Below are 13,097 nucleotides of genomic sequence, written 5' to 3'. Positions count from 1 at the left end.
TCCAATGTTTCAGCTCGTTCCCAGCAGGACTCCACTTCTGTCTTGGGTTCAGCTCGGGTCGGCTCTGCAAACACCACAATACCTATTTTGCTCTACATTATTAGTGGGCAGACTTAATACAACTGAATCTGAATCAATCGAGGAGCCGTGAACTCTAGCCACTGAAATTCTCCATGCAAAGGAATCCAATTTCTTACTACACATAATAACTGGTTCGGGGTCAGCCGTGACAAGCGCCAGCACTCCCCCTCGGCTCTCGTTATGATGCCATAAGGATTGAGTCCGTGGGGGAGGAAAGCGAAAGCGACAGTGAAAGTGAGAGTGAGAAGGAGGGGAAGGGAGTGAAGAACCAGCAGAGGGTGGGGAAAAGAAAGGGTAGAGACGAGGGGGGGAAAAGAAAGAAGATCAAGATCAAAGACAGCAAGTTGCAGGTGGCCCCCATAGATCCAAAACCAGCTAATGTCCACACAAAGTCCCCAGTCTTGCCCTCGCAGGCAGAGACGGAGGCGAGAGGGACGGCTACACTGCCGCCTAGTGGGCAGGTAGCAGCCAGCCAGGGCATCCCCAGCCAGCCTTCCCAGTCATTGGCACAAACCCTAGCACACCTCGCAGAAGAGGTGTTCACTAATGCACCGAGGGAGAGGTCGGGGTCAACACCTTCCCTGACCAGCAGTACCTCGGTAGCAATGACCCTCTTCAAGCGAAGGGCCTCCCTTCAAAGCATCCTTGACCCCCTCCCTTGTATGGGCAAAACCAGGGGCCCCCTAGAGGTCCTCCTAGATACAGCACTGGAGGACATGGGAATACCCCTGGACGCGGTAAGCCAGAAGTCTGCTAACAGCTCCAATTCAACAGACGGTAACAGCCAAAGAATGCTGTCTGTCATAACCCCCCCCAGGACAAAGCTGACCCACACGTTCCGAGGGGCCCTGAGCAAGTTCCACCAGACTTACCTTGTGGGGAGTTGAATAGCCCAAACAATTCCACGTACTGTGCATACAATGACGGTGCCTTCTTGGACGAGGCAGCAGTGAGTACCTTCTCAGGGGTGATGGGAGTTGCAAATAAGCCCAAGCCCCCTCGAAGCAAGCGTAGAGCTAAGAGTAGGAAGAGTGTCCCGACCTCCCAATCATAGTCGCTATGGGGTGGACACAGCGACTCCTTTTCTTGTTAGCTACCCTGATGGCCCTGATATGTGTGTCTGTTAATGTCAGGAGCATCAGGGAGACACAAAAAAGATTTGATGTACTAAACTATCTAGCTAACTTGAAAGCAGATCTCATCTTTCTGCAGGAGTGTGGTATTTCGTCAAGCCCTGATTATAGGGACCTGAAGGAGAGTTGGACCCTGGGGGACTCCTTCTGGTCGGGCTCCAACATAGCCAGAGCCGACGGAGTAGGTATCCTGTTTAAAAACCCATTTATTACCTCCCGCAGCAGCAGGGAGGTAGAACCTGGTAGAATTCTGAGCGTGGATGTGACATACAACAACACTCCCCTCAGACTGGTCAATGTCTACGCACCCACTAACCAAAACGAAAGAGTTAAAATTTTTCCACAGCTGCGTCCACTCCTGCTGGGGAACGTACCCGTCATCGTGTCAGGTGACTTCAATTGTGCTCTGAGGGACGTAGACCGGAGCAGGCCACGCAACGACCGCTCTAGTAGAGTTTTGTCCTCCGTAATATCTGATTTCTCCCTGTGTGATGCAGGTAAGGACCTGGTGCCTCCCTTTACCTGGGTGAGCTCATCTGGGACCTCCTTCTCCCGTATAGATCTCGTCCTGCATACCAGCTCCCTTACGAAGACGGCAGTAGACACCCAGGCCGTCTTCTTCTCTGACCATAGGCTCCTGCAGGTAACATTGCAGGTCCCTCAGACCTCCCAGATGGGGTCAGGGGTCTGGAAATTAAACACCTCCTTACTCGATGACCCCTCCATAGCTGCAGCCTATAAGAGCAGGCTTGTTGAGTGGACCACTTTGCGTGACCTATTCAACTCCCCTATAGAGTGGTGGGAGATGGTCAAAATCAGAACTAAGGGTTATTTCATAGCAGCAGGCAAGAGGAAAGCAAAAGAAAGGAGGGCCAAATATAAACACCTGAATGCTGCCCTCCAGCGTCTGAGCCTGCTTCAGCTTCGGGGGTTCCCTGTAAGCGACGAGATAGCCCAGACCAAGCTAGATCTTTCAGTGCTTTGTAGGGAGGAACAACGAAAGGTCATGCACAATGCAAAAGTGCAAAAAATGGAGGAAGACGAAAAGTGTACTCGCTTCTTCTTCCAGAAAACGAGGGAGAAGCGGCACTTGATGTCCTCCATGCTCGACAGCAAGGGGAGGATAGTAGAGGATAGTGAGGGAGTGAAAAAAGTGGTAGAGAACTTCTATAGGGACCTGTATAACATCAAAGCTACAGATGACACCCTGATAGAGTGGTTCCTGAGCCAGTTGGAGCCTGACTCAGTGCGGGACGAGGAGGAGGAGGAGAAGGACCCAGAACTCACGCTGGAGGAGCTCACCCAGGCGGTTAAGACCATGAACACCGGTAAGACGCCAGGTCCAGATGGCATCCCGGGTGAGTATTACCATCTTTTTTGGGACACGCTAAAAGTCTATTTAGCGGAGGTCTACAGAGCGGTCTACAGGGAGAAGCGGTTGGGCCCTTCTATGCGGGAGAGTGTAATTACTCTCCTTCATAAGAAAGGGGAAGTTAAAGATCTACGGAATTGGCGCCCAATCAGCCTCCTTTGCGTGGATTACAAGATACTAGCCAAAGCTCTGATGCTCCGGCTACAAGTACACCTCCCTTTGGTCATTGGCCCTGACCAGGCTTGTGGCGTCCCAGGGAGGTCCATCACGGATATTTTAATGTTAACAAGGGACATTCTGGCTTATTCTAGAGAACGGAACCATCCCCTCTGCCTGTTCAACCTTGACCAGGAGAAGGCGTTCGATAGGGTAAGCCATGAATATATGTACAAAGTGATGGACCAGATGAAATTCGCTCCTGGACTTAGGGAGTGGGTTAAAAGCATATATACAAACATTAGTACCCGAGTCTTGGTGAACAGGCACCTGACTGGTAAAATATCTATCCAGTCAGGGGTCAGACAGGGTTGCCCACTATCCCCACTGCTATATGTCGTGTGCATTGAACCCCTCCTGCAGGCAATTCGTAGGGATACCAATATAACTGGTTTCCAGCTGCCTGGATCCAACGGGGTCCAGGTCAAAACAACAGCATATATGGACGATGTGTCACTCATTTGCACCAACACATCGTCGGTACCTCGGATTAGTAATATCCTTGAGAAGTACTGCACGGCGACCGGGGCAGTGATTAATAAGTCCAAGAGCGAAGTCTACGTGTCTAAAAATTGGCAGGTAGATAGGGAACTGTCGGACATGTACCCTGTCAAAAAGGACAAAATCAAGATTCTGGGCCTCATTTTCGAGAACAATAGCTCGGGGGCCCAGAGCTGGACGGCGGCCATTAACCAGGTCCGTAAAAAGATTGGCGGATGGAGCACAAGATCCTTAACAATGACGGGTAGAGTATTAATAACCAAGTCTATACTGTTCCCCATCCTCTCTTATGTAGGAAAAATCTTTCCCCCAGACAGGACCACCAAAAAAGTGGTGGACCGCATTATCCACCGCTTTATCTGGGGCAGCAAGATGGAGAGGGTAAAGCGAGCCACCCTGAGTAAAGCCGACAAGAAGGGAGGTAAGGGGGTCCCGGACGTTGTGCAGCTCACCCGAGTGCAGGGGCTCACGCAAACTATCAAGAACATCCAGGCCCTGGACAGGAAGGTATGTTACATGAATCGTTTCTATTTTGCCACCTGTCTCAGGGCCTTGGGCCTCTGCACTATTGATAACACCGTGCCGTACTCCTGGGACCCCCCATTGTATTATAGAACCTTAAGGGACACTATATATAAATTGGGCTTAGATAAAGCAAAATTGGCCTCCTGGGAATACAAGGCTGTAACTAAATATCTTGCCGGTTCCCAGGAAATTGAAAAAGTAGCTACTTTCTCCCTCACCCAAAGCCAAAAAATCTGGGAGAATGTGTCTCACAGCTGCCTCAGTAATGTCCAGAAGGATATAGCATGGAACACCGTCCACAGTGCACTCCCCACTCGAGCGTTCATGTTCAGGAGGGGACTAGCCCAAGTAGAAACATGCCCCTATGCAAAGTGCCGCAAGAGAGAAACACCAGCCCATATCTTCTGGGAGTGTGATGTGGCTGGCAGTGTCTGGCTCTCTGTCTCTGTCTTCCTAAACAGGTTTGCTGACACGGCCAAGATGACCGCTGAGACTGTGCTCTATGGGCCTGCGGGAGGAATCACTACCAGCACAGCTAAGTGCGTTTGGCGTGTCATCAATGTTGTCAAGCAGATCCTGTGGGAAGGCCGTAACGTCTGTGTCTATCACAAGCAGGAGCTAGACACTATCACCACGACCAGAAGGGCACAAACTCTTATCAAGGACTTTGTAATTCTGGACATCCAGACCCTCGGGAAGGACAAGGCCTGCGTGGAGTGGAGGATCGCCGGACTTCAGGACGTGAAGATGGAATAAAGGGAAAAAACTGGAACCGCTAGCTCCTAGGAGCGGGACTACGGGGCACCGCTAAGCCTTTTATTTATTTTGTCATGCCAGCATTCCGCCCTTTTTAGCTGGCATGACCGTTTTTCAACGGTGCCCTGGTTTTATGTAGTCTTTTTGTTTCAGTTTTATGGACTTTTATTTGATTTACGTTGAATGTTTTATTTGATTTTGTTTTGTTTTATGTATCTTTAAGATTTTTAATGTAAACTATTAAAAGTTACATTTTAAGTGTTTTAAAATTTTAGAATTTTAACGCACTGTTTTACACACTGTCCCTTTTCCCCTGTCCCTGTTTTAGATCTAGTTTTATGTTCACTTTTGAACCTTTTTAGAGAGCACTCCCCGGCCCTCACAAGCACTGGTTTTTTATAGATGGTTCTTTTTTTCCAGTCACTTTTAAAACAGCACAGGTTTTTTTCATGTTGATTTTAATCTGTGTCTGTTTTAACCATGTACAAAGCACAATTGTCTTGGTGTTCTTAAATGTATTTCAAATGCTTTTAAAACAAAATGTATGTCTGTATGCATGAATGTCATCTTTAAAAGAAATGTAAAATGAATGAAAAAAACGAATGGGTGTAAATGTAAAAAAATGTAAAATCTCAATAAAAGAGTATTAATATCTGATACGTCCCCTATCAGGGGACCATATATTAAATTGATTTTTTGAATCGGGAGATGGAACAGGGGCTTGCTCCGTCCACTCCACGCATCGGCCCGGTATTGCAGTACCTCTGGGAACGGTGCACACCTTTCTCTAACGTTGGTCAAAGTCAGATCTGGATCTCTCCTGTTAGCATTTTGTCTACCCCTGCTGGAGGGAGAGTGCCAGTGTTGATGCAAGTTTTCCCGCCGTTTTACTTCTTTTTTTTTCTTTCTCTTTCTTTCTTTCTCTCTTTCTTTCTCTCTTTCTCTCTTTCTTTCTCTCTTTCTTTCTTGCTGTCTTTCTTTCTTTTATTCACATGTGGTGATGATGTAGACAGCAGCAGGTTGTTTCCTGGGAGCATGCAGCTAACCAGACAAGTGTGGTGGAACATGTCCCTATGCCAGGACCTTCTTAGCAAGCCAGCCAGCCAGCGAGGCACAGTTGTAGTTACCCAAGGCACCTTGCACAGCATAGCAGCTTGGCATGACTATTTGTAAGACGCACTCCGCCAGTTTATGTTTTGTTTTTGGTGTTATGTGTGTGTTTTTGCTTTGTTTTGTTTCCTCCTGCTTAAATTGCACATTTCCCCTCTGGAAGCAGCAGCCCGTTTTTTGGGGGTCTGCTTGTGCTTGGAATTTTGCACCCACCTTTGAATCCCCCTGTGCCGTCCGGGCTGGGGGGCCCCGGGCAAGGGCCAAGTCGCCATCGCTTCTCGGCCTTTTAGCTAAGATCAAGTGTAGTATCTGTTCTTATCAGTTTAATATCTGATACGTCCCCTATCAGGGGACCATATATTAAATTGATTTTTGGAATCGGGAGATGGAACAGGGGCTTGCTCCGTCCACTCCACGCATCGGCCCGGTATTGCAGTACCTCCGGGAACGGTGCACACCTTTCTCTAACGTTGGTCAAAGTCAGATCTGGATCTCTCCTGTGAGCATTTTGTCTACCCCTGCTGGAGGGAGAGTGCCAGTGTTGATGCAAGTTTTCCCGCCGTTTTACTTCTTTTTTTTTTCTTTCTCTCTTTCTTTCTTTCTCTCTTTCTTTCTTTCTCTCTTTCTTTCTCTCTTTCTCTCTTTCTTTCTCTCTTTCTTTCTTGCTGTCTTTCTTTCTTTTATTCACATGTGGTGATGATGTAGACAGCAGCAGGTTGTTTCCTGGGAGCATGCAGCTAACCAGACAAGTGTGGTGGAACATGTCCCTATGCCAGGTCCTTCTTAGCCAGCCAGCCAGCGAGGCACAGTTGTAGTTACCCAAGGCACCTTGCACAGCATAGCAGCTTGGCATGACTATTTGTAAGACGCACTCCGCCAGTTTATGTTTTGTTTTTGGTGTTATGTGTGTGTTTTTGCTTTGTTTTGTTCCCTCCTGCTTAAATTGCACATTTCCCCTCTGGAAGCAGCAGCCCGTTTTTTGGGGGTCTGCTTGTGCTTGGAATTTTGCACCCACCTTTGAATCCCCCTGTGCCGTCCGGGCTGGGGGGCCCCGGGCAAGGGCCAAGTCGCCATCGCTTCTCGGCCTTTTGGCTAAGATCAAGTGTAGTATCTGTTCTTATCAGTTTAATATCTAGCTCCTCCAGTAGCTCCTCTGATGCAGAACACGAGGCAGGGAGGGAGCCCGGACCCAGCAGCGGCCCCCCCCTGAGTAGGGCCCTCTCAGCGCCAGCACTCCCCGTCGGCTCTCGTTATGACGCCATAAGGATTGAGTCCGTGGGGGAGGAAAGCGAAAGCGACAGTGAAAGTGAGAGTGAGAAGGAGGGGAAGGGAGTGAAGAACCAGCAGAGGGTGGGGAAAAGAAAGGGTAGAGACGAGGGGGGGAAAAGAAAGAAGATCAGGATCAAAGACAGCAAGTTGCAGGTGGCCCCCATAAATCCAAAACCAGCTAATGTCCACACAAAGTCCCCAGTCTTGCCCTCGCAGGCAGAGACGGAGGCGAGTGGGACGGCTACACTGCCGCCTAGTGGGCAGGTAGCAGCCAGCCAGGGCATCCCCAGCCAGCCTTCCCAGTCGTTGGCACAAACCCTAGCACACCTCGCAGAAGAGGTGTTCACTAATGCACCGAGGGAGAGGTCGGGGTCAACACCTTCCCTGACCAGCAGTACCTCGGTAGCAATGACCCTCTTCAAGCGAAGGGCCTCCCTTCAAAGCATCCTTGACCCCCTCCCTTGTATGGGCAAAACCAGGGGCCCCCTAGAGGTCCTCCTAGATACAGCACTGGAGGACATGGGAATACCCCTGGACGCGGTAAGCCAGAAGTCTGCTAACAGCTCCAACTCAACAGACGGTAACAGCCAAAGAATGCTGTCTGTCATAACCCCCCCCAGGACAAAGCTGACCCACACGTTCCGAGGGGCCCTGAGCAAGTTCCACCAGACTTACCTTGTGGGGAGTTGAATAGCCCCAACAACTCCACGTACTGTGCATATAAAGACGGTGCCTTCTTGGACGAGGCAGCAGTGAGTACCTTCTCAGGGGTGATGGGAGTTGCAAATAAGCCCAAGCCCCCTCGAAGCAAGCGTAGAGCTAAGAGTAGGAAGAGTGTCCCGACCTCCCAATCATAGTCGCTATGGGGTGGACGCAGCGACTCCTTTTCTTGTTAGCTACCCTGATGGCCCTGATATGTGTGTCTGTTAATGTCAGGAGCATCAGGGAGACACAAAAAAGATTTGATGTACTAAACTATCTAGCTAACTTGAAAGCAGATCTCATCTTTCTGCAGGAGTGTGGTATTTGGTCGGGCTCCAACATAGCCAGAGCCGACGGAGTAGGTATCCTGTTTAAAAACCCATTTATTACCTCCCGCAGCAGCAGGGAGGTAGAACCTGGTAGAATTCTGAGCGTGGATGTGACATACAACAACACTCCCCTCAGACTGGTCAATGTCTACGCACCCACTAACCAAAACGAAAGAGTTCAATTTTTTCCACAGCTGCGTCCACTCCTGCTGGGGAACGTACCCGTCATCGTGTCAGGTGACTTCAATTGTGCTCTGAGGGACGTAGACCGGAGCAGGCCACGCAACGACCGCTCTAGTAGAGTTTTGTCCTCCGTAATATCTGATTTCTCCCTGTGTGATGCAGGTAAGGACCTGGTGCCTCCCTTTACCTGGGTGAGCTCATCTGGGACCTCCTTCTCCCGTATAGATCTCGTCCTGCATACCAGCTCCCTTACGAAGACGGCAGTAGACACCCAGGCCGTCTTCTTCTCTGACCATAGGCTCCTGCAGGTAACATTGCAGGTCCCTCAGACCTCCCAGATGGGGTCAGGGGTCTGGAAATTAAACACCTCCTTACTCGATGACCCCTCCATAGCTGCAGCCTATAAGAGCAGGCTTGTTGAGTGGACCACTTTGCGTGACCTATTCAACTCCCCTATAGAGTGGTGGGAGATGGTCAAAATCAGAACTAAGGGTTATTTCATAGCAGCAGGCAAGAGGAAAGCAAAAGAAAGGAGGGCCAAATATAAATACCTGAATGCTGCCCTCCAGCGTCTGAGCCTGCTTCAGCTTCGGGGGTTCCCTGTAAGCGACGAGATAGCCCAGACCAAGCTAGATCTTTCAGTGCTTTGTAGGGAGGAACAACGAAAGGTCATGCACAATGCAAAAGTGCAAAAAATGGAGGAAGACGAAAAGTGTACTCGCTTCTTCTTCCAGAAAACGAGGGAGAAGCGGCACTTGATGTCCTCCATGCTCGACAGCAGGGGGAGGATAGTAGAGGATAGTGAGGGAGTGAAAAAAGTGGTAGAGAACTTCTATAGGGACCTGTATAACATCAAAGCTACAGATGACACCCTGATAGAGTGGCTCCTGAGCCAGTTGGAGCCTGACTCAGTGCAGGACGACGAGGAGGAGGAGAAGGACCCAGAACTCACGCTGGAGGAGCTCACCCAGGCGGTTAAGACCATGAACACCGGTAAGACGCCAGGTCCAGATGGCATCCCGGGTGAGTATTACCATCTTTTTTGGGACACGCTAAAAGTCCATTTAGCGGAGGTCTACAGAGCGGTCTACAGGGAGAAGCGGTTGGGCCCTTCTATGCGGGAGAGTGTAATTACTCTCCTTCATAAGAAAGGGGAAGTTAAAGATCTACGGAATTGGCGCCCAATCAGCCTCCTTTGCGTGGATTACAAGATACTAGCCAAAGCTCTGATGCTCCGGCTACAAGTACACCTCCCTTTGGTCATTGGCCCCGACCAGGCTTGTGGCGTCCCAGGGAGGTCCATCACGGATATTTTAATGTTAACAAGGGACATTCTGGCTTATTCTAGAGAACGGAACCATCCCCTCTGCCTGTTCAACCTTGACCAGGAGAAGGCGTTCGATAGGATAAGCCATGAATATATGTACAAAGTGATGGACCAGATGAAATTTGCTCCTGGACTTAGGGGGTGGGTTAAAACCATCTATACAAACATTAGTACCCGAGTCTTGGTGAACAGGCACCTGACTGGTAAAATATCTATCCAGTCAGGGGTCAGACAGGGTTGCCCACTATCCCCACTGCTATATGTCGTGTGCATTGAACCCCTCCTGCAGGCAATTAGTAGGGATACCAATATAACTGGTTTCCAGCTGCCTGGATCCAACGGGGTCCAGGTCAAAACAACAGCATATATGGACGATGTGTCACTCATTTGCACCAACACATCGTCGGTACCTCGGATTAGTAATATCCTTGGGAAGTACTGCACGGCGACCTGGGCAGTGATTAATAAGTCCAAGAGCGAAGTCTACGTGTCTAAAAATTGGCAGGTAGATAGGGAACTGTCGGACATGTACCCTGTCAAAAAGGACAAAATCAAGATTCTGGGCCTCATTTTCGAGAACAATAGCTCGGGGGCCCAGAGCTGGACGGCGGCCATTAACCAGGTCCGTAAAAAGATTGGCGGATGGAGCACAAGATCCTTAACAATGACGGGTAGAGTATTAATAACCAAGTCTATACTGTTCCCCATCCTCTCTTATGTAGGAAAAATCTTTCCCCCAGACAGGACCACCAAAAAAGTGGTGGACCGCATTATCCACCGCTTTATCTGGGGCAGCAAGATGGAGAGGGTAAAACGAGCCACCCTGAGTAAAGCCGACAAGAAGGGAGGTAAGGGGGTCCCGGACGTTGTGCAGCTCACCCGAGTGCAGGGGCTCACGCAAACTATCAAGAACATCCAGGCCCTGGACAGGAAGGTATGTTACATGAATCGTTTCTATTTTGCCACCTGTCTCAGGGCCTTGGGCCTCTGCACTATTGATAACACCGTGCCGTACTCCTGGGACCCCCCATTGTATTATAGAACCTTAAGGGACACTATATATAAATTGGGCTTAGATAAAGCAAAATTGGCCTCCTGGGAATACAAGGCTGTAACTAAATATCTTGCCGGTTCCCAGGAAATTGAAAAAAGTAGCTACTTTCTCCCTCACCCAAAGCCAAAAAATCTGGGAGAATGTGTCTCACAGCTGCCTCAGTAATGTCCAGAAGGATATAGCATGGAACACCGTCCACAGTGCACTCCCCACTCGAGCGTTCATGTTCAGGAGGGGACTAGCCCAAGTAGAAACATGCCCCTATGCAAAGTGCCGCAAGAGAGAAACACCAGCCCATATCTTCTGGGAATGTGATGTGGCTGGCAGTGTCTGGCTCTCTGTCTCTGTCTTCCTAAACAGGTTTGCTGACACGGCCAAGATGACCGCTGAGACTGTGCTCTATGGGCCTGCGGGAGGAATCACTACCAGCACAGCTAAGTGCGTTTGGCGTGTCATCAATGTTGTCAAGCAGATCCTGTGGGAAGGCCGTAACGTCTGTGTCTATCACAAGCAGGAGCTAGACACTATCACCACGACCAGAAGGGCACAAACTCTTATCAAGGACTTTGTAATTCTGGACATCCGGACCCTCGGGAAGGACAAGGCCTGCGCGGAGTGGAGGATCGCCGGACTTCAGGACGTGAAGATGGAATAAAGGAAAAAACTGGAACCGCTAGCTCCTAGGAGCGGGACTATGGGGCACCGCTAAGCCTTTTATTTATTTTGTCATGCCAGCATTCCGCCCTTTTTAGCTGGCATGACCGTTTTTCAACGGTGCCCTGGTTTTATGTAGTCTTTTGTTTCAGTTTTATGGACTTTTATTTGATTTACGTTGAATGTTTTATTTGATTTTGTTTTGTTTTGTTTTATGTATCTTTAAGATTTTTAATGTAAACTATTAAAAGTTACATTTTAAGTGTTTTAAAATTTTAGAATTTTAACTCACTGTTTTATACACTGTCCCTTTTCCCCTGTCCCTGTTTTAGATCTAGTTTTATGTTCACTTTTGAACCTTTTAGAGAGCACTCCCCGGCCCTCACAAGCACTGGTTTTTTATAGATGGTTCTTTTTTTCCAGTCACTTTTAAAACAGCACAGGTTTTTTTCATGTTGATTTTAATCTGTGTCTGTTTTAACCATGTACAAAGCACAATTGTCTTGGTGTTTTTAAATGTATTTTAAATGCTTTTAAAACAAAATGTATGTCTGTATGCATGAATGTCATCTTTAAAAGAAATGTAAAATGAATGAAAAAAACGAATGGGTGTAAATGTAAAAAATGTAAAATCTCAATAAAAGAGTATTAATATCTGATACGTCCCCTATCAGGGGACCATATATTAAATTGATTTTTGGAATCGGGAGATGGAACAGGGGCTTGCTCCGTCCACTCCACGCATCGGCCCGGTATTGTAGTTCCTCCGGGAACGGTGCACACCTTTCTCTAACGTTGGTCAAAGTCAGATCTGGATCTCTCCTGTGAGCATTTTGTCTACCCCTGCTGGAGGGAGAGTGCCAGTGTTGATGCAAGTTTTCCCGCCGTTTTACTTCTTTTTTTTTCTTTTTCTCTTTCTTTCTTTCTCTTTCTTTCTCTCTTTCTTTCTTGCTGTCTTTCTTTCTTTTATTCACATGTGGTGATGATGTAGACAGCAGCAGTTTGTTTCCTGGGAGCATGCAGCTAACCAGACAAGTGTGGTGGAACATGTCCCTATGCCAGGTCCTTCTTAGCCAGCCATATACTCTGGCTTCTCTACAGTTCGAATAAATCTTTCTAAGACTAAGGCTTAGAGGGTAGTGGCATTACCCGCTCCCTCCGAGGGTCTGTGAGAGGTTTGTTCGGGTGAGGAGGAACAGAATTTTTTTTATTTTTGACTGGCTTTCTTCAGCTCGGCAACTTTTTGGAAGACTAATGCTCAGTCTGGTTTTGGCTTGCCCAATCCAGGCCGAGGGTCTTTCAAGATTTTGTTGACTGTTGAGAGCAGTTTTTTCTTTTTCAGGCGGTTCCCGTTTTTTTCTTTTTCAGGCGGTTCCGGCTTTTTCAGACGTTCCTGGAGTTAGAGAGAAGGAGGACCTACCATCCAGACGACCTTTGAGGACCCTTTGATGACCTAGACGACCTCATCCCCAGCCCTTGATTGTAATCGAGATCCAGACCGAGAGAGCAGCAGGCGCCCAGCAGAGGGCGCCATCTGGGAGGAGCAGAGGGCGGCCCCGGACCCCGAGGAGGCGTCACAGCCACGATTCTTCCTACGTGGTCTCGGTGCCAAGCAGCGCCCCCTACTCCGCCAGGGAAGGACACCGTTCACCTGGGGAGGGGGTCCCTCTTGCGAGGCGACCATCTCCTCAGGGACTAAAGTAATAGTTCCTTCAACTGCCCAGATTTGCTGCTTACGTTGTCTCTTTTCCGTAGAGAGAGACAACCCGGACGTCCAGAGGCTTCTCCCACCCCAATCGGAGGAGCCAGCTGAAGGATGGCGTTCCGGCCAACCCAGGAAACCAGGAGGCACAATGCGGTGCGCTTCACAAGAAACAAGCAAGAT

General features: G+C 48.9%; 1 non-coding gene and 3 pseudogenes across 1 annotated transcript; all 4 read left to right on the top strand.

The window, feature by feature from the left end:
* The first annotated feature begins 5,213 nt into the window (after window positions 1-5,213).
* On the top strand, window positions 5,214-5,368 carry LOC131738769 (U2 spliceosomal RNA; annotated as a pseudogene).
* A 596-nt stretch (window positions 5,369-5,964) lies between these two features.
* Window positions 5,965-6,155, top strand: LOC131738278 (U2 spliceosomal RNA). The gene has a single exon (XR_009329842.1). It is a non-coding gene; the product is annotated as a U2 spliceosomal RNA (small nuclear RNA).
* A 611-nt stretch (window positions 6,156-6,766) lies between these two features.
* LOC131738813 (U2 spliceosomal RNA) lies at window positions 6,767-6,863 on the top strand (annotated as a pseudogene).
* Window positions 6,864-11,843: 4,980 nt separating this feature from the next.
* Window positions 11,844-11,998, top strand: LOC131738763 (U2 spliceosomal RNA; annotated as a pseudogene).
* The last annotated feature ends 1,099 nt before the right edge of the window (window positions 11,999-13,097 follow it).

The sequence above is a fragment of the Acipenser ruthenus genome, chromosome 10 (assembly GCF_902713425.1).
Source record: "Acipenser ruthenus chromosome 10, fAciRut3.2 maternal haplotype, whole genome shotgun sequence".
Classification (NCBI taxonomy): domain Eukaryota; kingdom Metazoa; phylum Chordata; class Actinopteri; order Acipenseriformes; family Acipenseridae; genus Acipenser; species Acipenser ruthenus.
This window is presented reverse-complemented; position numbering and strand designations above follow the sequence as displayed.